The sequence below is a fragment of the Rhinopithecus roxellana genome, chromosome 3, assembly GCF_007565055.1.
Source record: "Rhinopithecus roxellana isolate Shanxi Qingling chromosome 3, ASM756505v1, whole genome shotgun sequence".
NCBI lineage: Eukaryota > Metazoa > Chordata > Mammalia > Primates > Cercopithecidae > Rhinopithecus > Rhinopithecus roxellana.
The window spans coordinates 69,636,618-69,660,371 of record NC_044551.1 but is presented as its reverse complement, the minus strand read 5'-3'; the positions used below and the strand labels follow the sequence as shown (position 1 = coordinate 69,660,371).

The 23,754-nt window shown below is 35.5% G+C and overlaps 1 protein-coding gene and 1 pseudogene across 4 annotated transcripts in view; one reads left to right on the top strand and one right to left on the bottom strand.

Annotated features, from left to right (window-relative positions):
- NIPBL (NIPBL cohesin loading factor) overlaps positions 1 to 23,754 on the bottom strand; it is a 196,341-nt gene that overhangs the window by 131,478 nt on the left and 41,109 nt on the right. The window lies entirely within an intron of this gene.
- Positions 12,066 to 13,458, top strand: LOC115896449 (annotated as a pseudogene). The gene has a single exon (XR_004056335.1). The product of XR_004056335.1 is annotated as a heterogeneous nuclear ribonucleoprotein A1-like (transcript).

The following is a 23,754-nucleotide window of genomic DNA, read 5'->3' as shown; positions in this document are numbered from 1 at the left end:
TGAACTGTGAGAGAATAAATCTCTGTTGTTTTAAGCCACCAGCTTTATGGTATTATAAGTTGTTATAGCAGCCCTAGGAAACGAATATACTGGAATATATTCTAAGAACAAAAAGAACTGAAAAGAAACCTTGGATATTCTGTGTTCTGTGTTGGCACTGGGATTGATACAGCAATTCTAATACAATATGGTACCTTAGAAGCAAAATGAAGAGAGCCCCCAATACCAGAGGAGTCATCAACTGGTCACTGAATACTGAAGTCTGAGAACTGACCACTAGACTTGATGCAAGTTACTGGTGACTTAGAGAAGACCCATTTTGAAAATGGTGGGACAGAAGAGCAGAAACCTGTTTAGGGTAGGTTTAACAAAGAATGGGAAGACAAATGTGATGTCAGGTACTTGTGAAAGCTTTTCTGATTGCCTTGATGAGGAAGAGATGTTGGAGGTTTTCAGGAGAGGAAAAAAAATGAAACAATCATCTAGGAGAGTGAACGGATCAAAGAAGTGTGGTACAATTGCTGGGTAACATTAAGAGACCACTGCCTTTAAAGTGAGACCAGTCATTATGTTTTTTGAATTCTTCTCCAGTACCACTTAGCTGCAACGGTGAGATTTAACCAAAGCTGTGGTTTTGCCAAAACAGAGAGGAGCGAAGGAACTGAGGTATTTGTATGCAAGGGAATGATTAAATGACCTTTGAATTTAAGCTGTAAGGAGGAAAAGAGGGACACTGAAGAGAAGAAAAACAGTATTGCAACATTCAACGCATGTGGTGACTGAGTCCTATCCTGTAACTCATTCTTTGGTTTCTGTGACTCAATCTTCTTTCTGTACCTTAGATTGACTCTACTGACTCCACTTTCTCTAATGGTTCATTATCTTTGATAACTTCTTAACTCTAGCTACTCAGGTCTACCTATAGCTCTTCAAATACTGAATTATTTCCATGGCCTCTGAAAGTTCTTTATTGCTTCATTATGTGGGAATTCATTCATGATTCTTTTTTGGCACTACAAATTCTTATAGTACCAATGTGTGAATGTGTCAATGTGACAATCACTTCCCCTTAAAATGTTATTGCTCAAATATTTCTAAAATGAAAAATCACTATCTGTAATCTTAGATTTTCTACCATTGCTCCCACTCATTAGTAATCCGAACGGTAAAGTTGACCCGCTGTAAATCAAGGACTGTCTATGTTGCTATTTTATCATTACACCTAGACAAAATCTATCTGTCCTCTATTCCTCTACCATTTTACTTACCATCCTTCAAGTTCCAATTCTTCCTGGAAACCATCTTCTACCTACCATTTTACTTCACAATCTTTTCCTTTAATGAATTCCTGTATTAGACCACAAAAAGTCAGCATCCAGCCATGCATAATTACATTCTTTCTAATCATTTCATTGGCACCTTAAGTACAGAATCTTGTCTAATTAATTTTTTTAAATTAATTTTTGAAATCTCTCCATAACACCTAGCACAATGCTGGTCATATGGTTACCAGGTTGAAATGAAACACAAAACTGCCAGAGAATGTATTAGATGAAAAACACAACGCCTTATACAATCAAACACTAGGTTAAAGAGTATGAAATCAGGATGCTGAGCAAGTTCATGTAGTTAAAATGATGACACCAGGTGGTCATATGCAAACATATATCAAGTGATCTTAATACCATGATCTTTACATGTTAAGCTTACATTAGCCACGTCACATCTGTTTTTTATTAGAAAGAGAACCTCATTTTAACAGAGACCTATCAGTTAATTCTAGAAACTGCTCCCTGCAATACTCTTATTAAGAAAAATAAGAGTTGAAGTTTTACATGGACTGAAAATGTAAAATCCTTGGGAAAGTTGAGAATAAAATCCAAAACAGTTCCACAAAAAACTAGCAATATGAGTAAGTTTTTACTTATATAAATGTGGTATAGTTTGATAAGGAGAAAGGAAGATTAAATAATAAAAGCCAACTGATATCTTACTGCTACCAAATTAAATGGAATTGGGTAATTTTCACTACTGGTGTCTGAAACCATACAGAAAAATCTGCTCAGCCTTAGATTTAGTTAATTAAATTAAAAAATTAAATTCTTTATCAAAAATTACCATTACATTGACATTAAAAACAAACTTCTTTCACCATGTTATGGATTCTAATTTACAATCCTTTTTCTTTCCTGAAATCAGATCAAATTTTCATCCATCCAAGACTAAAGTCCAGAAATGAAAAATGTCTCTAGAATTATATCTCATCAGATGTCAGCAAATAATAGATGAGTAAGTTTTGAATAACTGCTATATAAACATATCAAATTAAGTATTGTTTCTATAGACACTTTTGACCAAATAGAATCACAGAATTTTAAAGGTAGAAGAAAATTTAGAATTAAGAGTTCAAATTGGAAAAATACCATTCTATTGTGTAATGGGGAAACTGGGAGTTTATTATAAGTAACCATGAAACTCATAACAGAATTCAATATGACACTGCATTTAGCTAGAATTTCACTAAATGCTGACATATGTCAGTATTAATGTTAATAACTAATAATGTTAATTAACTAATGTTAGTACAGAATAAATTCTAGCTAAATGTTAATTGATATAGAAAACAAACCAGAACTGATACCATAGTTTAGAAATATCATAAAATAGAATTATTAAGTATAAAATTTACTAAGTATAAAAATTAGGATTTTAAAAGCAGTACATTTTAAAAAAACAGTTGTTTTTAAAAACTTATCTACTCTAAACTTTATTAAAGGGAGAATTTTTCTACTACTATACTGGAATAAAATTTTAACCATACAAGTAGATTGTGATAAATTAAGAAGCATATTATAATCCCTATAGTAACCTCCAAGGAAATAACTCTAAAAAGTTGTTTTTAAAAAAAATCAAGAGAGCTGCATGCAGTAGTGTACAACTGTGTACTCCAATGCATTCCTATATGCCTGTACTCCCAGCTACTCACAAGGCTGAAGGGAAAGGATCACTTGAGCCAAGAGTTTGAGTCTATAGTATGCTATGATGGCAGTTGTGAACAGCCACTACACTTGAGCCTGGGCAACAGAATGAGACTCTGTTCTTTAAAAAAAAAAAAAAAAACACCAAAAAACAAATCAACAGAAGAATTTAAATAGTACACTAAAAGAATATTTAACACAAAAGAAGGCAGTAAAGGAAGAATGGCAGAAATAAATTCACTCATATCAAAAATCACATTAAATGAAAATAGACTAAATATGACAATTAAAAGCCAAAAACTATCATATTGGTTCAAATAACAAGATCCAATTATATACTTCTACAAAAGACACTCTTTGATTCAAAGATACAAATAGGTTGAAAGTAAAATAAATAGAAAATATACTCCATACAAACAGAAACAATAAAAAAGCTGGAGTGGCTATTAACAGCAGATGAAACAGACTTAAAGATAAATAGTAACAAAGAAAAACAGGGATATTTCATAATGATAGAGTCAGTACATCAGGAAGATATAGCATTTATACATATGTTCATACCTAACAACGAAGCTGCCAAATATATGAAGCACAAACCAACAGAACTGAATGATAAATATAACTAGAGAGAAATTAACAAGGATGTAAAAAACTTCAGCAACACTATCAACCAAAATGACCTAACTTAAGTTTACAGAACACTCCACTCAAAGACCACAGAAAACTCAATGCCTTCTAAGCACACAAGAACGTTCTCCAAAATTGATCACATGCTGGACCAAGAAATAAATCTCACTAAATTTACAACAAATCATATAAAGGGTGTTCCCTGACAACAAAAGAATAAAATTAAAATCTGTAACCGAAAGAAATCTGAAAAAATCAATGGGTCAAAGAAGAAATCATGAGAGAAATTAAATACTTAAAACTGCATGAAAATGAAAACACAGCATATCAAACTTCATTGGATACAGCTAAAGCAGTTTTGTAGGAATATTTATAGCTTGAAATGCCTATATTAGAAAGGTCTCAAATCAGTACCTATTGCTTTCATACCTTAAGAAACTAGAAAAAGTGCAAACAAAATCAAAAACAGGAAGAAGAAAAAAAATAAAGATTAAAGTAAAAATAAACAGAAAACAACAACAAAAAACAGAGAAATACCAATGAATTCAAAAATTAGTTCTTAAAAAAAAATCAACAAAATTTGACAATCCCTTAAATAGAATGACCAGGAAGGTAAGAGAGAAGAACAGACACCAATTACCAAAATCAGAAATGAAGGAGGGGAAATCATCACCAATCCTTTAGAAATTAAGAGGGAAGGACAGGTACGATGGCTCATGCCTATAATCCCAGCACTTTCCAGGCCAAGGCAGGCAGATCATTTGAGTCCAGGAGTTTGAGAGAAACCTCGGCAACAAGGAGAAATCCCATCTCTACAGAAAATACAAAAATTAGTCAGGCATGGTGGCACGCACCTGTGGTTTTAGTTACTCAGGAGGGTTAGGTGGGAGGATCACTTGACCCTAGAAGGCAGAGGCTGCAGTGAGCCGAGATCATACCACTGCACTCCAGCCTGGGTGACAGACTGAGACTCCTTTTCAAAAAAATACAAAAAGAAAGAATTAAAAGGGAATATGAACTTTAAGCCAACAAATTACACAACTCATATTTAAAAAAAAAAAAAAAGAAATTCTTCAAAAGACAAATTATCAGAACAGACTCAACAAGAAATAGAAACTCTGAATAGATCCCTAACAAATAAGAAAATTGAACTATTTATTAAAAATCTTCACACTAAGAAAAGCTTAGGCACAGATGATCTTCACCAATGAATGTTATGAAAGAATAGCAAACTTTTATAAACTGTTTTATAAACTAGAGGAGAATATTTCCCAACTGAGTCTGGTATCACCAAAGCCAGACAGAGACAATGCAAAATAACAAAACAAAACAAAACAAAACAAAACAAAAAAACACTACAAACCAATATCCCTCATGAACACATATACAAAAATTATTTTTTAAAAACTGGCAAACCAAATTCAGCAACATATAAAAATGACTATACATTAGGACCAAATGGGATTTATCCTGTGAATGCAAGGGTGGTTAACCATCTAAAAATAAATTAATGTAAAACATCTTATTAATAGAAATAACAACTAAAGCTACGTGATCATTTCGAAAGACACGGAAAAACACTTGACAAAATCCAACAACTATTCATTATTTTTTAAAACTCTCAAAAATTAGAAATAAAAAGGCTCTTTTTCAACCTAATAAAGAGTGTCAATGACAAGTCTACAGCTAACTTCCTTATCAGGAGAAAAACAAAGATGCCTGTTCTTATTCCTTCCACTGAATATTGTCCTGTAGGTTTTAGTACAGTAAAACAGAAAGTAACACATCTTAAAAAGAAAATAACTTAAAAAGATATTAAATGCATTCAGATTAGACAGGAAGAAATGAAACTGCATTATCAGACGACACTGTCCAGTATGTAGAAAATCCTAAGAAACCACTAACAAACAACTAGAATTAAAAAAAAAAAAAGCTCAGCTAGATCACAAGATAGAAACTCAATATACGAAAATCAGTTGTATTTCTACATTCTAGCAAAAATGAAATTAAGAAAACAATTCCATTCAAACTAGGACCATGAAGAGTATTTGGGAATAAATTTTTAAAAAGAAGTACAAGATTTGTATTTGCACACTGTTATAAGACATTGCTGAGTCAAAAAGATCTTTAACATTCCATGCTCATAAATTAGAAAATTCAAAATTGTTAATATGGTAATCCTCTTCAAATTGATCTATAGATTCAACATAATCTTTTTCAAAATCCCAGCTGTTTTTTCATTTTTTCTTTTTTTCTGTAGAAATAAGCGGATCCTAACTTTATAGGAAAATATAAAGGATCTAGAATAGCCAAAATAATTTGGGGAAGAAAAAAGTTGGAGAACTTATACTACCCAATTTCAAAACTTACTATGAAGCTACAGTAATCAAGATTGTATGGTATTAATATAAGGACAGGTATACAGATTGATCAATGAAGAGAATTTAGAGTCCAGAAACAAATCTTTGCATTTATGTTAGATTTTTCACAAAGATGCCCAGAAAATTCAATGGAATAAGAGACAGTCTTGTCAACAAATGATTTTTAGATAACTAGACATCTACATGCAAAAATAAATAAAACAAAACAGACCATTATACCATACACAAAAATTAATTCAAATGGATCAAATACCTAAATGTATGAGCTTAAACTATAAACCATCTAAAGGAAAATATAGGAGAAAGCATTTGCGACCTTGGGTCAGGCAGAGTTCTTAGGTGACAAAAACAAGGCAGAGTTCTTAGATAACAAAAACATGAGCCATAACAGATAAAATTGATAAACTGGATTTCATTAAAGTTAACAACTTTCGTAGTTCAAATGATATCAATAAGAAAATGAAAAGACAAGCCATAGACTGGGAGAAAATATTGCCAAATCACAAATCTGATGAAGCTCTTGTATTCAGAAATTCAATGAACTCTCACTAGTGAACAAGAAGATAATGCAACTTTTAAAATGGGCAAAGAACTTACTTAGACATTTCGCCAAAGAACACATACATATGAATGGCTTATAAACATACAAAAAAAAGTGCTCAATATCATTAGTCATTAGGTATATTCTCATTGAAACCACAATGATACCATGACACATCCATTAAATTGCTGTAATATTATGAAAAAGACAGACAATATTAAGTGTTGGTGAAGATGTGGAGAAACTTGAACCCTTACACACTGCTGGTAGAAATGTAAAATGATACAGCCACATTGGAATACAGTTTGGCTGTTTCTTAAAAAGTTAATTTATCATATGGTCCAGCAATTCCATTCTTAGGAATGTATCCAAGATAAATAAAAACGTATGTCCACACAAAGATTTCTCCATGAATGCTCAAAAAAGTATTATTCATAAAAGTAAAAAGCTGGAAATTATATAAGTATCTACCAACTAGTGTATAGACAACATATCGCAATATAATGAACTACCATTCAGCAATAAAAAAGAACAAAATACTGATACATGCCATGTCATAAATGAACCCCAAGACACGCAAAGTGAAAGAAGCCAGATGCAAAAGACTACATACAGTATAATTCTTTTTAGATGAAATGTCCAGAAAAATTTATAGAAACAAAAAGCAAATCAGTAGTTGCCAGAACTGGAGAGGGTTGTGGGAGTTGGGAACTCACTACAAATAGGCTTGAGGAAAATTTGGGGACTGATGAAAAGGTTCTAAAACTGGAAACCATCAAACTGTATACTTGAACAGGTGAAGTTTATATTAAGTGGATCATACCTCAATAAAGTTGTAAAGTAAAATTGCATCTAGAGATATTAATTTCCTTTATCTAGCTCTAAACATTTTTCCTTAGGTCAATATTTTTTTCCTTAAGAAATTTTTTTAGTTGGTAAAAAAATTTATTTTACATACTGATCACATACAGTACTAACAATTTCTGGGAATGCAAAAACACTGTGATTTGGTTGTATTATTAGCTCTAACTTGCACTTGACTAAAATTTCTTGAGAATAGGCAAAGCAATCATGTTTTTAAGCAAGCTCACAAACTGTCACCTGCATGTAGTTAAAGACTATTTCACTTACCCTAGGATGACAGTTACATTCAATATAATTACTTTGTTTTGAAAAGATTCACTGATAATATTAAAGTAGGAAGGCATCTTGCAAGTAATCTAGTTCAATCCCTTTGTTTTACAGATAAGATAAAGATAAAATTACATGTTCAAGATCACACATTCAAAGTTAGTAGCAAAGCTTCCCAGTCTCCTGACTTTCCTGCTCTTTTTCTACATTGAGTATGGTTTTATTGAAAGAAGAAAGTGGTAAAAAATTAAAAAAAAAAAAAAAAAAAAAAAAAACACTGTGGCCGGGTGTGGCGGCTCATGGCTGTAATCCCAGCACTTCAGGAGGCCGAGGCAGGTGGATCACTTGAGGCCAGGATTTCGAGACTAGCCTGGCCAACGTGGCGAAACCCATCTCTACTAAAAATACAAAAAAATTAGCTGGGCATGGTGGCACACATCTGTAATCTGAACTACTCGGGAGGCTGAGGCACAAGAATCATTTGAACCAACGAGGCAGAGGTTGCAGTGAGCTGAGAGCACGCCACAATACTCCAGCCTGGGTGACACAGAGACAGACTCTGTCTCCAAAAATATATGTAAATAAAATAAATAATCACAAGGAAAATACCCAGGCAACAGCTAACAGCTGATTAATTTTTCATCCCATCAACATATCTCTTGTAACCTCAACTTGTTGGTTCCTTTTTATTTTACAAAAAGGGAGGGAAACTTTATAAAGCCTTTGACATATTTATTATTTCATTTAATACTCAAAACATTCCCATGAAGTAAGAATTACCTAATATAACTGGAGAAACTGAGGTTCAAAATAGTTAACTTGCCCTGGTTAGAAAGTCTGTAAACAATTAAGCCAGAATTTTAAAAGTTAAATGTATCTGCCTTCCATGCTCATTTTGTTTTCCATTGTTCTTTCGGGTAGTTTAAGCAGTGGTCTCCAAAACAATTCCTTTCAGTAAATATTGTTTGTGTTTACATTTTCAATAAATATGTTTACTGTAAAGGTCACAAAATAGACATTTTTAAAGGAGGAGATAAAAATAAGTACATCTTGAAGTTCTAATTTCTTTTCCACAATGAGCTAAATTATCTTGCACACCGCCCAGTCCCATTCTACTACATCTTTCCCATCCTACTACAACTCTGGAAATCATTATTCTAAATACTGCTGTTTTTTCAGAATTGAGTATCATCCCTTCTTTGCACATATGAGGTATAATTCAATATAAAGTAAAATCTTGCTTCTCAAATCCTACACATTTCTAATTCCATTAATTCTTACGTTAAACTTGAGTTTTGTTATTCTTATTTTCTTCTATTTATAGGCTCTTGAAATTGGAAATACATCTACTTTAAGTCTCAAATAGTTCCATCAATAAGATGGAGCTCATCAAATAAGAATGCTGGACATTCTTATTTAAAATTAGAGATTTTTTAAATGAAAGGAAGAATTATACAAATAACTGAAAACGAAAGTCTTCTGATACACTGAAAGTTTTCTGTCAAAAGGTTTATAGTATTTAGAAAGAAAAACTCAGGGGGAAAAGGAGATATTTCTATTATATTAAAATTGGCTTGCTTTAAAAAAAATTTTGAGGCAGGGTCTTGCTCTGTCACTCAGGTTGGAGTGCAGTTGTGCGATCTCAGCTCACTGCAACCTCAACTCCTGGGTTCAAGCAATCCTCCCACCTCAGCTTCCCAAGTAGCTGGGAATAAAGGCACGTGCCACCACGCCTGACTAATTTTTTCTATTTTTTGTAGCGTGGGGTTTCGCCATGTTGCTCAGGCTGGTCTCGAACTCCTAAACTAAAGTAATCTGCCCTCCTCGGCCTCCCAATGTGCTGGGATTACAGGTATGAGCCACGACGGCCAGCCTAAAATTGGCTTTTTAATGTAAGCAGCAAGTAATCTCTGAGCCTCACTAACAAGTGAAATTTGTTCTTTGAGTTAAATAAAAATCCTTGAGACAGTTGTTGATCAGTTTTTATGAAATCAGTTTAGGTTGCAGCATATGTTTCATTAGATTTCAACAAACTTACATCATGCTTCATTAGAAATATGCTGTAAAATATTTCTATCTATCTTAAAACGCTTTAATAGATCTGGCTTTGGACTCCCTTTTACCAATATGAGGTATAATTCAATATAAAGTAAAATCTTGCTTCTCAAATTTGGCTTTTGGTGTCCAATTCCTTTCAGATGTTACAATCTTTCCCCTACCTAATCAAACTTGTTCTCTTACAAATCAACACATAGCCACATTATCCCCAAACAGTGTTTCTTCAGACTATAAAACCTACAAAACACCTACTGCACTAAGGAGGCTCCCTAACCATTGTTTCTTAATTGTTTTATCTATGATTTTATTCCCCCACAACTAATTCTCACCTCCTGGGAGTAATATTGCCCTCACTGAAATTAGATGTGCTAAATTATTTTTCACAAAACTTTACATTAGAAAGTTACAGGAGCCTATTTTAAAAAATAACTTGATAAACTGATGATAAAGAAAACAAAGTTTATTTCTATTGCTTAAGAAATTTCAAAAGGTTCATCTTCCTGAAATGAATTCCTATAGGATTTTTAAAGCATAGGACAAAATGAAAGCAAAGTCGGAAATGGCAGAACTGGAGTTTGTCAAGACAGACACGCAAAGAAGGACTGGAAACTGCAACAAAATTAGTGATTATTGTAACAATTGGTGCTAACTTCACTCAAGACCATAAATTGTAGATACGGAAAACCCAAGACAACCACATCTAATGAAAGAGAGAAAGGGGGAATGGAAGAAATCACTGAGGAAATTCTTAAAGTCCAAACCAATGATTTTCAGACTGCCTCTCTGTTAGTGGCCTAACCATCTGACTCCAACAATGTTATTCTACTTGTAGAATAAATAGGAAACAACATTGTTTACAATATAGTACTCATCTATTTCAGATAATTTTTATTTGGGTTATTACTGTACATGCAATTACTTATCAGACATCTCCACACAGATTTTCATGGGCAACATCAATCATAAAAGTGGTCTCCAAACCGATCATCCTGTTCTATCTACTCTACCTTTAAAACCACTGCTGGGGCCAGGCGTGGTGTCTCACACCTGTAATCCCAGCACTTTGGGAGACTGCAGTGAGCGGATGACCTAAGGTCAGGAGTTCGAGACCAGCCTGGCCAACATGGTGAAATCCTGTCTCTACTAAAAAAATACAAAAAATTATCCGGGCATGGTGGCACCCAGCTGTAATCCCAGCTACTCAGAGGCTGAGGCAGGAGAATCACTTGAACCCAGGAGAAGGTGGCCACAGTGAGCCAAGATCACGCCACTGCACTTCAGCCTGGAGGACAGAGGGAGACTCCATCTCAAAAAACAAAACAAAACAAAAAGAAACACTGCTGGAGTTATTCTTCTAAAGTCTTGATTTGTTTAGGCAATCTCATGTTACCTCTACATCTAATGTGCATTTCTATTTCTGCATTTGGACCACACTGTAGTTATTTATAAAATGATGGGTTTCATATTTAGCTTATGAACTGCTTGATGACAAAGACATTATCACTTATCTTTATATTCTCAGTGCTTACCATGATGCCAGGAAATTTTACACAATGAATGTGTGGTTTGGCTCTGTGTATCCACCCAAATCTCATCTTTAATTGTAATCCCCACGTGTTGACGAAGGGACCTGGTGAGAGGTGCCTGGATCATGGGGGTGGTTTCCCCATGCTGTTCTCGTGATAGTGAGTGAGTTCTCATGAGATCTGATGATTTAAAAGTGTCTGGTCATTCCCCCCTTGCTCTTTCTTGCTACCATGTAAGACGTGCCTTGCTTCCCCTTCCCCTTCTGCCATGATTCTAAGTTTCCTGAGGCCTCCCCAGCCATGCAGAACTGTGAGTCAATTAAACCTCTTTTCTTCATAAATTACCCAGTCTCAGGTAGTTCTTCAGAGCAGTGTGAAAATAAATACAATGAATAAATGCCATGCTGAACTCAACTGCTAGCCTGCTAAACACTTGACCACACACAAACATAATGCAGTTAAGTTGACTTTTGAGAAGCTTTTTCTAATTGTCTATCAAAATAGAATTACCTGATCAAGAAAAGCTCTTTTCCTTAAGTTATCTGTGTTTAGAGTTCATAATGCCTGAGATATATATATGTACTAATATTAAAGTAGAGGTTGCTACTGAAATACCCAATGACCATAAAGTCACTCCAAAGGAGTGAAAGTAAGAATGGATATTGACATGGTTTGGCTGTGTCCCCACCCAAATCTCATGCTGAGTTGTGATCTTCAGTGTTGAAGGATGGGCCTAGTGGGAGGTGACTGGATCACAAGGTTGGACTTCTCCCTTGCTGTTCTCGTGAGAGTTCTCACAAGATCTGGTTGTTTAAAAGTACGTAGCATCGCTCCTTTCTGCCCGTGGACGCCGCCGAAGAAGCATCGTTAAAGTCTCTCTTCTCCCTGCCGTCATGTCTAAGTCAGAGTCTCCTAAAGAGCCCGAACAGCTGAGGAAGCTCTTCATTGGAGGGTTGAGCTTTGAAACAACAGATGAGAGCCTGAGGAGCCATTTTGAGCAATGGGGAACGCTCACGGACTGTGTGGTAATGAGAGATCCAAACACCAAGCGTTCCAGGGGCTTTGGGTTTGTCACATATGCCACTGTGGAGGAGGTGGATGCAGCTATGAATGCAAGGCCACACAAGGTGGACGGAAGAGTTGTGGAACCAAAGAGAGCTGTCTCAAGAGAAGATTCTCAAAGACCAGGTGCCCACTTAACTGTGAAAAAGATATTTGTTGGTGGCATTAAAGAAGACACTGAAGAACATCACCTAAGAGATTATTTTGAACAGTATGGGAAAATTGAAGTGATTGAAATCATGACTGACCGAGGCAGTGGCAAGAAAAGGGGCTTTGCCTTTGTAACCTTTGACGACCATGACTCCGTGGATAAGATCGTCATTCAGAAATACCATACTGTGAATGGCCACAACTGTGAAGTTAGGAAAGCCCTGTCAAAGCAAGAGATGGCTAGTGCTTCATCCAGCCAAAGAGGTCGAAGTGGTTCTGGAAACTTTGGTGGTGGTCGTGGAGGTGGTTTCGGTGGGAATGACAACTTCGGTCGTGGAGGAAACTTCAGTGGTCGTGGTGGCTTTGGTGGCAGCCGTGGTGGTGGTGGATATGGTGGCAGTGGGGATGGCTATAATGGATTTGGTAATGATGGAAGCAATTTTGGAGGTGGTGGAAGCTACAATGATTTTGGCAATTACAACAATCAGTCTTCAAATTTTGGACCCATGAAGGGAGGAAATTTTGGAGGCAGAAGCTCTGGCCCCTATGGCGGTGGAGGCCAATACTTTGCAAAACCACGAAACCAAGGTGGCTATGGCGGTTCCAGCAGCAGCAGTAGCTATGGCAGTGGCAGAAGATTTTAATTAGGAAACAAAGCTTAGCAGGAGAGGAGAGCCAGAGAAGTGACAGGGAAGCTACAGGTTACAACAGATTTGTGAACTCAGCCAAGCACAGTGGTGGCAGGGCCTAGCTGCTACAAAGAAGACATGTTTTAGACAAATACTCATGTGTATGGGCAAAAAACTCGAGGACTGTATTTGTGACTAATTGTATAACAGGTTATTTTAGTTTCTGTTCTGTGGAAAGTGTAAAGCATTCCAACAAAGGGTTTTAATGTAGATTTTTTTTTTTTGCACCCATGCTGTTGATTGCTAAATGTAATAGTCTGATCGTGACGCTGAATAAATGTCTTTTTTTTAAAAAAAAAAAAAAAAAAAAAAAAAGTACGTAGCATCTCCTACTTTGCTCTTTCTCCTGCCACCCATTTGAAGATGTGCCTGCTTCCCCTTTGCATTCCGCCATGATTGTAAATTTCCTGAGGCCTTCCTAGCCATGCCTACTGTACAGCCTGCAAAATTTTGAGTCAATTAAACCTCTTCTCTTCATAATTTACCCAGTCTCAGGTAGTTCTTCATAGCAATGTGAGAAAAAACTAATACAGATATAAAACAAGGAAAAGAAGTGGCAATCTGGAGACTGCCCAAAGCAGCAACTTCACTTGATTACAGGTACCTGGGAATGCAGATCATGTGACCAGATCTTTAAGTGTTCAAGAGAAGCTAGAAATCAGCTCTTCCCTCTTCTTCTTCTTCTTTTTTTTTTTTTTGGAGGCAGAGTCTCACTCTGTCGCCCAGGCTGGAGTGCAGTGGTGCGATCTTAGCTCACCTGTGACCTCCGTCTCCTAGAATCAAGTGATTCTCCTGCTGCAGCCTCTGGAGTAGCTGGGATTAATTACAGGTGTGTGCCACCATGCCCAGCTCATTTTTGTATTTTCAGTAAAGATGGAGTTTTGCCACGCTGGCCGGGCTGATCTCAAACTCCCGACCTCAGGTGATCCACCCACCTCGGCCTCCCAAAGTGCTAGGAATACAGGCATGAGCCACCGTACCTGGCCCCCTCTTCTTCTTTTTTTAAATTTAATATGGTTTCTTGATTTTAAATCACTCACTTTTTTTTTTTTTTTTTAAACACTGCATAGGTCAGGGAAAACAAGTCTGCAGGATGGATTTGGCCTGTAGGGCAACAGTGTGTGACCTCTGAAAAGAATGCAACATTTTTAGCTGCTAAGGACACATTATTTAGCTTGGTTCAAAAAACGGAAATAATGCTTTGACTTTTTTTTTTTTTTTTTGAGACAGTCTCGCTCTGTTGCCTAGGCTGGAGTGCAGTGGTGTAATCTCGGCTCACTGCAAGCTCTGCCTCCTGGGTTCATGCCATTCTCCTGCCTCAGTTGGGACTACAGGTGCCCGCCACCACACCCAGCTAATTTTTTTTGTATTTTTAGTAGAGGCGGGGTTTCACTGTGTTAGCCAGGATGGTCTTGATCTCCTGACCTCATGATCTGCCCGCCTTGGCCTCCCAAAGTGCTGGGATTACAGGTGTGAGCCACCGTACCCAGCCTGACTTTTAAAATTTACTCCTTGCTTCCTACTGTGGGTTCATTTCTATGCAACTCCTTCTATCTCTCAATATGATGCAACTATACTGGCTTTCTTTTAGTCCCAGAGATTCTTCTTTCTGCTTCACTGTCTTTATATGCTTTTAACCTGAAAAGCCACTCACTTCTTCATGTGTAAACCACTCCTCCCAAAAACCCTCGAACTAGCTAATTCCTACCCTGGTCACTGTCTCAAGAAAGTATCTGATGATCTTTCCTAAACTAGATTAAGTACTCTGTTAAACACACTCTCAAGTGTTCTACCCAACAGCACTTGTCATAACTATAACAAAATAAGTATTTCTGTAACCAGTTGTTTAATAACTAATTTCCTCCCTGGATTTAAAGTACTAAAAGGGCAGAAAATGAGTATATCTTGTTCACTGCTATAGTCCAATCAAGCATGGCATATGATGGGCATTAATAAGTATCTAAAGGAGGGAATAAAAGCTTATTCTTACTATCACAGAAAAAGGAATGATTTAAAAGAAAAATTTTGAACTCTTTCTCTGAGACCAAAGGGGAGATTTTTACCCTAAAGAAAAAAGAAGCATATTTTTATTTGAACTTATGTATATCTCTTTATTCAGTTTGTTAACTACTCTATTAAATACCTCTATCTTCCTACTGTGTCTACTAGATATTTTTAGTATTGAAAATGCTATATTAAATCTCCCACTATGTAACTGTATTTTGTCAAGTTAAACTTAGATTTCAAATATTTCTTGCCTTTTATATTTAGCTATTTATTTGGTTTATAAAAAATTTTAGCTGTAACCCAGTTTTTTCCTTTGTCTTTCATTACTTTAGTATTTTTAACTTAAACTACCTTGTCTCGCATTAATATTGCCATTCCTTTTTTCTTTTTTTTTAAATAAGCCATTTCTTGGTCAGGCGCAGTGGCTCATGTTTTTAATCCCAACACTCTGGGGGGCTGAGGCAGGAGGAATGCTTAAGCATAGGAGTCTGAGACCAGCCTGGGCAACATGGCTAGACCTCATTTCTACTAAAAATCTAAAAAATTAGCCAAGTATAGTGGCACATGCCTGAGGTCCCAGCAACTAGCAAGGCTCAGGTGAGAAGAACACTTCAACCCAGGAAACTGAGGCTGCAGTGAGCTATAACCTTGCCACTGCACTCCAGCCCAGGCAACAGAGCGAGACCCTGTCTCAAAAACAAACCAACCCCAAACACAACCTTTCTTTTCTCAAATCTTTTTGCTTTTTTAACTTTCTTTCAAAACCCTTGGAGTAAGTCTTTAAATTTCATCTCCTTTACCACTTTATTCTCCCTTGGTGATTTCCATGTCTCAAGGATTTTAAACACTGTATATGCTAATGACTCCAGCCTGGACCTCTTTCCTGAACTCCAGACTGGTATATCCAACTGCCTATTTCATATCTCCATTTGGATGTCTAATAACCATCTCAAACTTACTTTCAAAATAAATTCTTTATCCTGTTCTTCATGCTGCTTCTATAATACTCCTAATTTTGATTAAAGACAACTCATTCGTCCAGTTCCTTTGGCCAAAAATCTTATTATCCTTGACTCCTACCTTTTTTACACAACTTTTGGATCGTGAGCCTCTACCTTCAAAATATATCCAAAATTCGACCATTTCCAAGCCACCATGCTCCCTTTCTAGCCTCTTAATTGGTCTTTTTCACTCTTGCACTCCTTGGCAGTTAAACATAGCAACCAGAGATTCTATTAAAACACAGGTTGGATCATGTCATTCTTTTTGAAATCTTTCAATGACTTTTTCAGAGCAAAGGCAAAATCTTTATAATGATCTACAAGTTTTGAATATGAATAACAACATTTTAAACCAAAAATCTACCTTGATATTCTTTTCTCCTCTTAGTAAAATATATGCCTGTATCTTATTTGAGAAAACAATACATATAATATGTAAGTGTTATACAAATTGGTGAGAACATAACATTAGGTGAAATGGAGTGAAGGATTCTTGCTTTTCTCAGATCTCATACACTTACAACTCTTGAACTCAAGTTGTGATACAAAAGCAGATGATAGCATACTGTTAATCAAAAAGCAAATATTAGAGGGAGAATATACATATTTATAGGAAAAAGTGTTTATAGTTCTAATGTCAACAAAACCAACTTCTCCTTTCAAATCAAACCAATAAACACTTTGTTTCAGCTTCAGGAAAAATCGACCCCAATTATAGGTGCTCTGATTCTAATAATTGTTTAAATTTGTTCCCGATAAAAAAATACATAAAACCATTTGCCCTATTACCAATTGTTTTCATTTGAATTCACACAATCTAAAATAATTGGTTTAATTCAATGTGGCAGATTAAAAACAACCACATCATTAGTACTCATTGCACGCCTATACCAAAATATCTCACATACCCCATAAATATATATACTATGTACCCACAAAAATAAAAAATATAAACCACAAATTATTTGCTAGTCCTCATACTGAGGTAATGGCTAATTCCTTTCCTTTTGAATCTGGGCTGACCTTTGTGACACGCATGGTGAATAAAATGCAGCAGAAATGACTTTTTGAGATTCCCAAGGCGAGGTGGTAAGAAACCTTACAGCTTTAAAACAAACATGTTGACAAAACTTTTTGGGAACCCTGATCCAGTATGTTAAATGTCACATGACCATGAAAAAGCCATGCTGATGCTGTATGTAGATGCTATACATGATGTCTCAGTTGAACCCAGGCTTCTGGCTGTCTCTACTAAGGCAGCACTTGTATGGGTATAGCCATCTGGAACTATTATAGCCAGCCCATCTACCAGCTGAATATCTCCAAGTAACCTCCATCCCTACCACATGAACAAAGCCAAGTCCTGCCTAAATTCCTGACCCACAAAATTGTGAGACATAGGAAAATGGCTGTTATTTTAAAACCACACTAAGTACTGGGAGTAGTTTGTTACACAGCAACAGATAACTGGAACAGTCAGTAACATTTTTTGTTTGTTTGTTTTTAAATCAAAATGGCAACAAAGAAGTTTTCAAAGGTACATTTACAGTGTTCAAAAGTGGTAAAGAATTCACGGAGTGAGCCAAACGAATTAAGTCAGGAAATATGTTTATTCTTATATTCAGGAAGGTATTGCAGTGGTAATGGAGAAACTACTGACGTGACTGAGTCATCAATGAATTAGACGTGAGAATGGGTATGAAAACGAGAAGAAAATATTCATAAATGATACCTAGCTAAATGAGCATAGCTGGAGGTTAAAACAAATCTATGACTTAGAAGTTTGGGAGATAGGGTATGGAATGTTATGTTCTTGGTCTAGTTGGACAGAAATAAATAAGAATGGAAAGCAGGAAATGTGAGTAGAATATAGGCAAATGAACAGAAAACGGACCATAAGTTATATAGGATGGATATATGTTCTCTTAGCTCAGCCTCAAGAAGAAACAGCCTTCTAATAATATGCAATAGTGGCAAAAACAGGTTTTTAATTACAATTCTGCCACGTACTAGTTGAATGACTTTAAGTTATTTACTTAGTCTCTCTGAAGGTTTCTCATATAAAGTGAGGATAATAGTGCCTCCCTCACAGAGTTATTTTAAAAATTAATGAATTGGCCGGGTGCGGTGGCTCACACTTTAATCCCAGAACTTTGGGACGCTGAGGTGGGTGGATCACCTGAGGTCAGCAGTTCGAAACCAACTTGACCAACATGGTGAAACCCTCTCTGCTAAAAATACAAAATTAGCCAGTGTGGTGGTGTATGCCTGTAATCCCAGCTACTCGGGAGGCTGAGGCAGGAAAATCGCTTGAACCCGGGAGGTGGAGGTTGCAGTGAGCCAAGATCACGCCACTGCACTCCAGCCTGGGCAACAAGAATGAAACTCCATCTCAAAAAAAAAAAAACAAAAAACAAAAAAATTAATGAATTAATGTATGTAAATTAAGTGTAAAAGACAATAGATATTAAGTTTGGAGATATACTAGAAAAAAGTGTGTTTTAAAGTATTACTATCAATACTATTAATAGGTAGCATCACTCATTTGAGTATTCTGCTAGATTACTTTAAGTAAACATTAATCTTCAGTAGATTCTTGTCACAGACATTGACCTCCCCACTTCATACTTATGAAATAACTGCATAAGTGGACAAAGTAACTGCTTAGTAGCATTGTAAAATATTTTCCTTTAAAAATACAATTATTGTTTCTTAACCCGATGACAGTAAGAATAAAAGATATATAAAATTTTACTGACAAAGATACTGGTATAATGGACGTAAGTAGTCAAAGAAAAAGGACTTCAATAGAGGCCCCCAGGAATTATTATAGAAAATAAAAGCAAAATGGAAACATCTAGGGTGGGGGATAGGACAAGGAAATCTTAAAAGGGAATGTGAGATGAGAGTCTGAGGAAAAATCTATTTCTTGTATTAGCTAGACTGGAGATTTTCTGTCACTGTTGATAGTAAGAGCAGTTAGTGTCAGCTATGTACATTACTAGCTGCTTTACATTCATATCATCATTTAATTTTCAAGGCAATCATGCAAAGCAGTAATCATTCATTTCATTAAAAATTTAGTGAGCACCTACTAGGTGCCAGACATCGTGGATACACCTATACACAAGATAATACAGTGTTCCTGACTAAACCAGCTGGCAAACTATTATAGAAATGGAAACCTTTTCAAAGAAGTTACAGTAATTTGCCTAAGTTCACACAGCTAATAAAGACCAGAATCAGAATATGAATTCAGATCTTACTCTAAAAGCCTATGTTCTCAACCACTACACTTACTGACACACACACACACACACAAATTCCGTAATGCTGACAAGCTACAAAACTATTCGAACTGATAAAAAATTTTCTCAAGAAACATTCAATAACACACTAAACATTTTCTTAATCATTCATAATTAATAATTTGTTAAATAGTTATATTTAAATTTATTTCAATAGTATTCCATGCTTACTGCAGTGGTAACATTTAAAGATTAAAAATCTGGATATTAGTTCAAGAGGAAAATAGTTGTTATCCAAAGTTAAGAGCTATATTCATTGAGTTCTATGTTATCTGATCTAGTTTGATTAATCACTTAAGCAATCATGTTAACAAATAAGAAAATCCTAAAGATAATAATAACAGATCTTAGGTGAAAGCAAAAATGTGAGTGAACAAATTATAACAATGTCATCTATAGGACAATTAGTAGAATACAGATAACTTGGAACTTGCAAATATAATCCTTAACCACTTTAAAGAAGGAATTCATTCACTCAAAACTGCATCTTGCTCTATCCATTTATAAGACTAGAAATTGCCAGGACTCAATTTGCAATTTTTATATCATATTATATATGAACTTCCTACAAATAGTAGTGAACATTTTCACAGTCTCAGGGTGTTAATTGGGCCTTAACACTTACTATTATCCCCTTAAATCTCATTTATATCAATCAGTTGGTATCTAATACAGACATTACACAGAAAGCCAAAACAGGTTAACCAAGACTACTTCTTCGCCTACAGAAAAAGCTTATTCTGGATGTAAAATTTTTAAAGTAAGAGTATTTATCAGAATAACTAAATTCTAAAGTAAATAACCAAAGGCCACATAACATTTCAGGCCACAGAAAAAAGAATGAATATAAAAGCAAGAAATTGGTCAATTTCCATAAAGGACCTTAATAAGTATTTTTAATAATAACTAACTACCAACAACATTCAAAGATTACTCCAGTTATCAGATCAAGAGCTATCAAGATAATGTCCTCAGCTTATTCATGAAAGGAAAAAATAAATATATATCTCAGAGAATAACATTATTGAACTTGAGAAGCCAGCCATATTTATTATTGTTGTTGTTGTTTGTGTTTTTTGTTTTGAGATAGAGTCTTGCTCTGTCATCCAGGCTGGAGTGCAGTGGTGCGATCTCGGCTCACTACAACCTCTGCCTCCTGGGTTCAAGTGATTCTCCTGCCTTAGTCTTCTGAGTAGCTGCGACTACAGGCGTGTACCACCATGCCCAGCTAATTTTTGTATTTTTAGTAGAGACAGGGTTTCACCATGTTGGCCAGGATGGTCTCAATCTCTTGACCTTGTGATCTGCCCGTCTCGGCCTCTCAAAGTTCTGGGATTACAGGTGTGAGGCACCAGCCCTGGACAAGAAGCCAGCTTTAATTGGTTTAGTTACAACAACTCTTTTCTTTAAAATGTATTTTTCTTTAACTTTGTTTACAGAGATATTACTGGAAAGGACCTAAAAGCACTTAAAGGTGGTAGAAAAGAAGTATGTAGTTCAAATCAGTCACCCTTTAACATTCCCTTTATCAAAGGTAAGGTAAGGAAACATAACACTAATTTTCCAAGGGTTTGCTTTTCAGCATTTATCTTCTCAACAAAATTACAATGGTACATAAAATCATCAAGTCTAGGCATAACAACCCTAACAATTTAAATGTTTTATAAATCATAATAAGTACATGAACCTCAGAGTTCATCCCTGCACAACTTCATAAAATGAGTAAGAAAGTCAATCCAGGACTTTCTAGAACAAAACCTGTGCTTTGTGCAGTAATATCATATATCACCAATAGACAGCCAGAGTGAATTTCAGAGAAATAAGTATCCAGTACGCTTGACACTTCCTACATTTCATATTAAGTTAAAAGTATAATACTTGACAATGGCCAAAAGAAAATTGACCCCTCCGTTTTGTTTTTTACATGGCTCTTAAGGACTCAAAATACTTTTTCTATGAATATACTACTCAAGTGGGTAACCTCAGACGAGATTTCACCTATATGAATAGCACGATTTTTCTTATTGAAAAATCGAACCACCAGGTTTAGGGAAAGAGTATAAAGATTATGATAAAAATCCAATTTTTAAGAAATGGGTCAAAATTCAAGGTCATTATACAAAAAATAAGGGGGTGGAAAATGGGCAGTGATAGAAACTGGTAACATATTTTTAAGAAAAACATTGAGGGGGCCAGGTGCTGTGGCTCATGCCTGTAATCCCAGCACTTTCAGAGGCCGAGGTGGACAGATCGCCTGAGGTCAGGGGTTCAAGACCAGCCTAGCCAACATGGTGAAACCCTGCCCCTACTAAAATAACAAAAATTAACCAGGTGTGGTGGTGGGAGCCTATAATCCCAGCTACTCAGGAGGTTGGGGCAGGAGAACCGCCTGAATCCGGGAGGCAGAGGTTGCAGTGAGCTGAGATCACGCCACTGCACTCCAGCCTGGGCGACAGAGCAAGACTTCGTTTCAAAAAAAAAAAAAAAAAAAAAAAACCCAAAAACAAAAAAAAACACATTGAGGGAAATGTATTTCAACAATAAAAAGTTAATAATTTCTTGCCCCCCCATTTTATTTTTGAATTATCATTTATCAAAAATCAATATAGTTAAAGTTTTTAAGCATCAATTAATTCTGTGCTGGTCCCATTCATTTTGGAAAGCTGGCATTTTCATTAAAATAGCTTTATAAAACGTAGGATTTTACTCCCGTGGCAAATGAATTCTCCTTTCCCTAAATGAAGGCAAACTAAAATCCTGCCTACTTTTTTTGTAAGCTTCAAAATTGGGAAAGTGGTGACAATATGAACTTATCTCAACAAATTTCCAAGTCCTAAATCATCACTTGTGATTTTGACCTGGCAAGAACATAAATTAAAGAAAAAGTATGCTAAGAACAATAATTAATATTTTTATGAAAGGGTGAAGGCAGGCACAGAATTATAAGACAACAGTTCCAAGTGAAGACAATACTTTTTATTTTGCCTTAGTGTGAGTAGTATAACAGACTATGTCACCAGACTAATAGTTCTATATATATTAGTTCTAATGATAATTTTACTAGTTTTAAGATTTCATCCTAGATTTTTATAGCCACTCTATTTCAAAATAGTCATCAAACCACAATCAATATCTACTCATGGAAATATCAGTAATGGTTTTTATTTTTTCAGGAGATGAAATTTTCCTTTTCAAGAACATATAATACACTTTAGGTCCGGGGTAAAAATGTGGTGTAGGATGAATTTTCCTTGGTGAATGTGGAGGAATAGGGAAGACACTTACAAATTAGCTAAGAAAACTGGGGTATATTTTTTTGGTATTGAGGAGAGAATAAGGTCATCTGAAAACTTTTTTAAAGATAGGTAAACCTAAACCGTGGTAAAAGGTAATTTATAGTATGGTTCTGAATGACAAGATCAAAATAGCAAAAGCAACAGATAATTACAGCAGCCAAAGCAGAGAATAAGAATGTAGAAGAAAGTGACAACTACAGTAGCAACAGAGAGGAGAGAATGAGAGAGTAAGTCCATGGAGTCTTTGGAAAAAAAACAAGTTAAAGATGCCACGTAAAGTATACAAGGTGGTCAAGCTATTGAGAGGTGGAACACAGTAGTTAGTGGTGGGTAATCACAGCAGCAGACAACATTTTTCTTTGCTGAAAGACATTTATAAAATGATTCCATTTTAATAACAACTAGTAGCAAAGAACATAATATGCCACGTACATTCTTTGAAATAGGTATGAACAAAAAGTGGAAGTCTGATAATATTCATTTCAGAGCATTGTTTCTTGTTCTATATTAGTGCTTTCTTATCAAAAATAGTATCAGTCATTAGATTCCCAAGTGCAACCTATTAAAAAATTAAAGCATCAACTTTAAACTTACAGCCAAATATCAAGTTGAGAGTCACATTTGTCCTAAAGCAATATGCTCATTACTCATTCAAGGTCTACCTGTATGATTTCACCATATCTGAGTATCATCAGTGTACTATTATTTATGTTTTTCTTTAAAATGGCTATTTGTTGAAATACACAAATTGATAGGATGCTTGTAACAAGTGCTTCTCAAGTGACGCAAATCTAAATGCACTGCAAGTTCTGTCATCATCAATTTATGCTTTCTTAGTCTCTGAAAACACATACATTTGTGTCACTTGAGAAGGCTTTTCTTTCTTTAATCCCATGAAATCAGAAGTATAACATGTAGTTATATTTTTCTGATATTCATATCGCCTTACAAAAAAGCTGCCTACTGTAATAGCTTAAAAAATGAGTATTTTTATCCTGA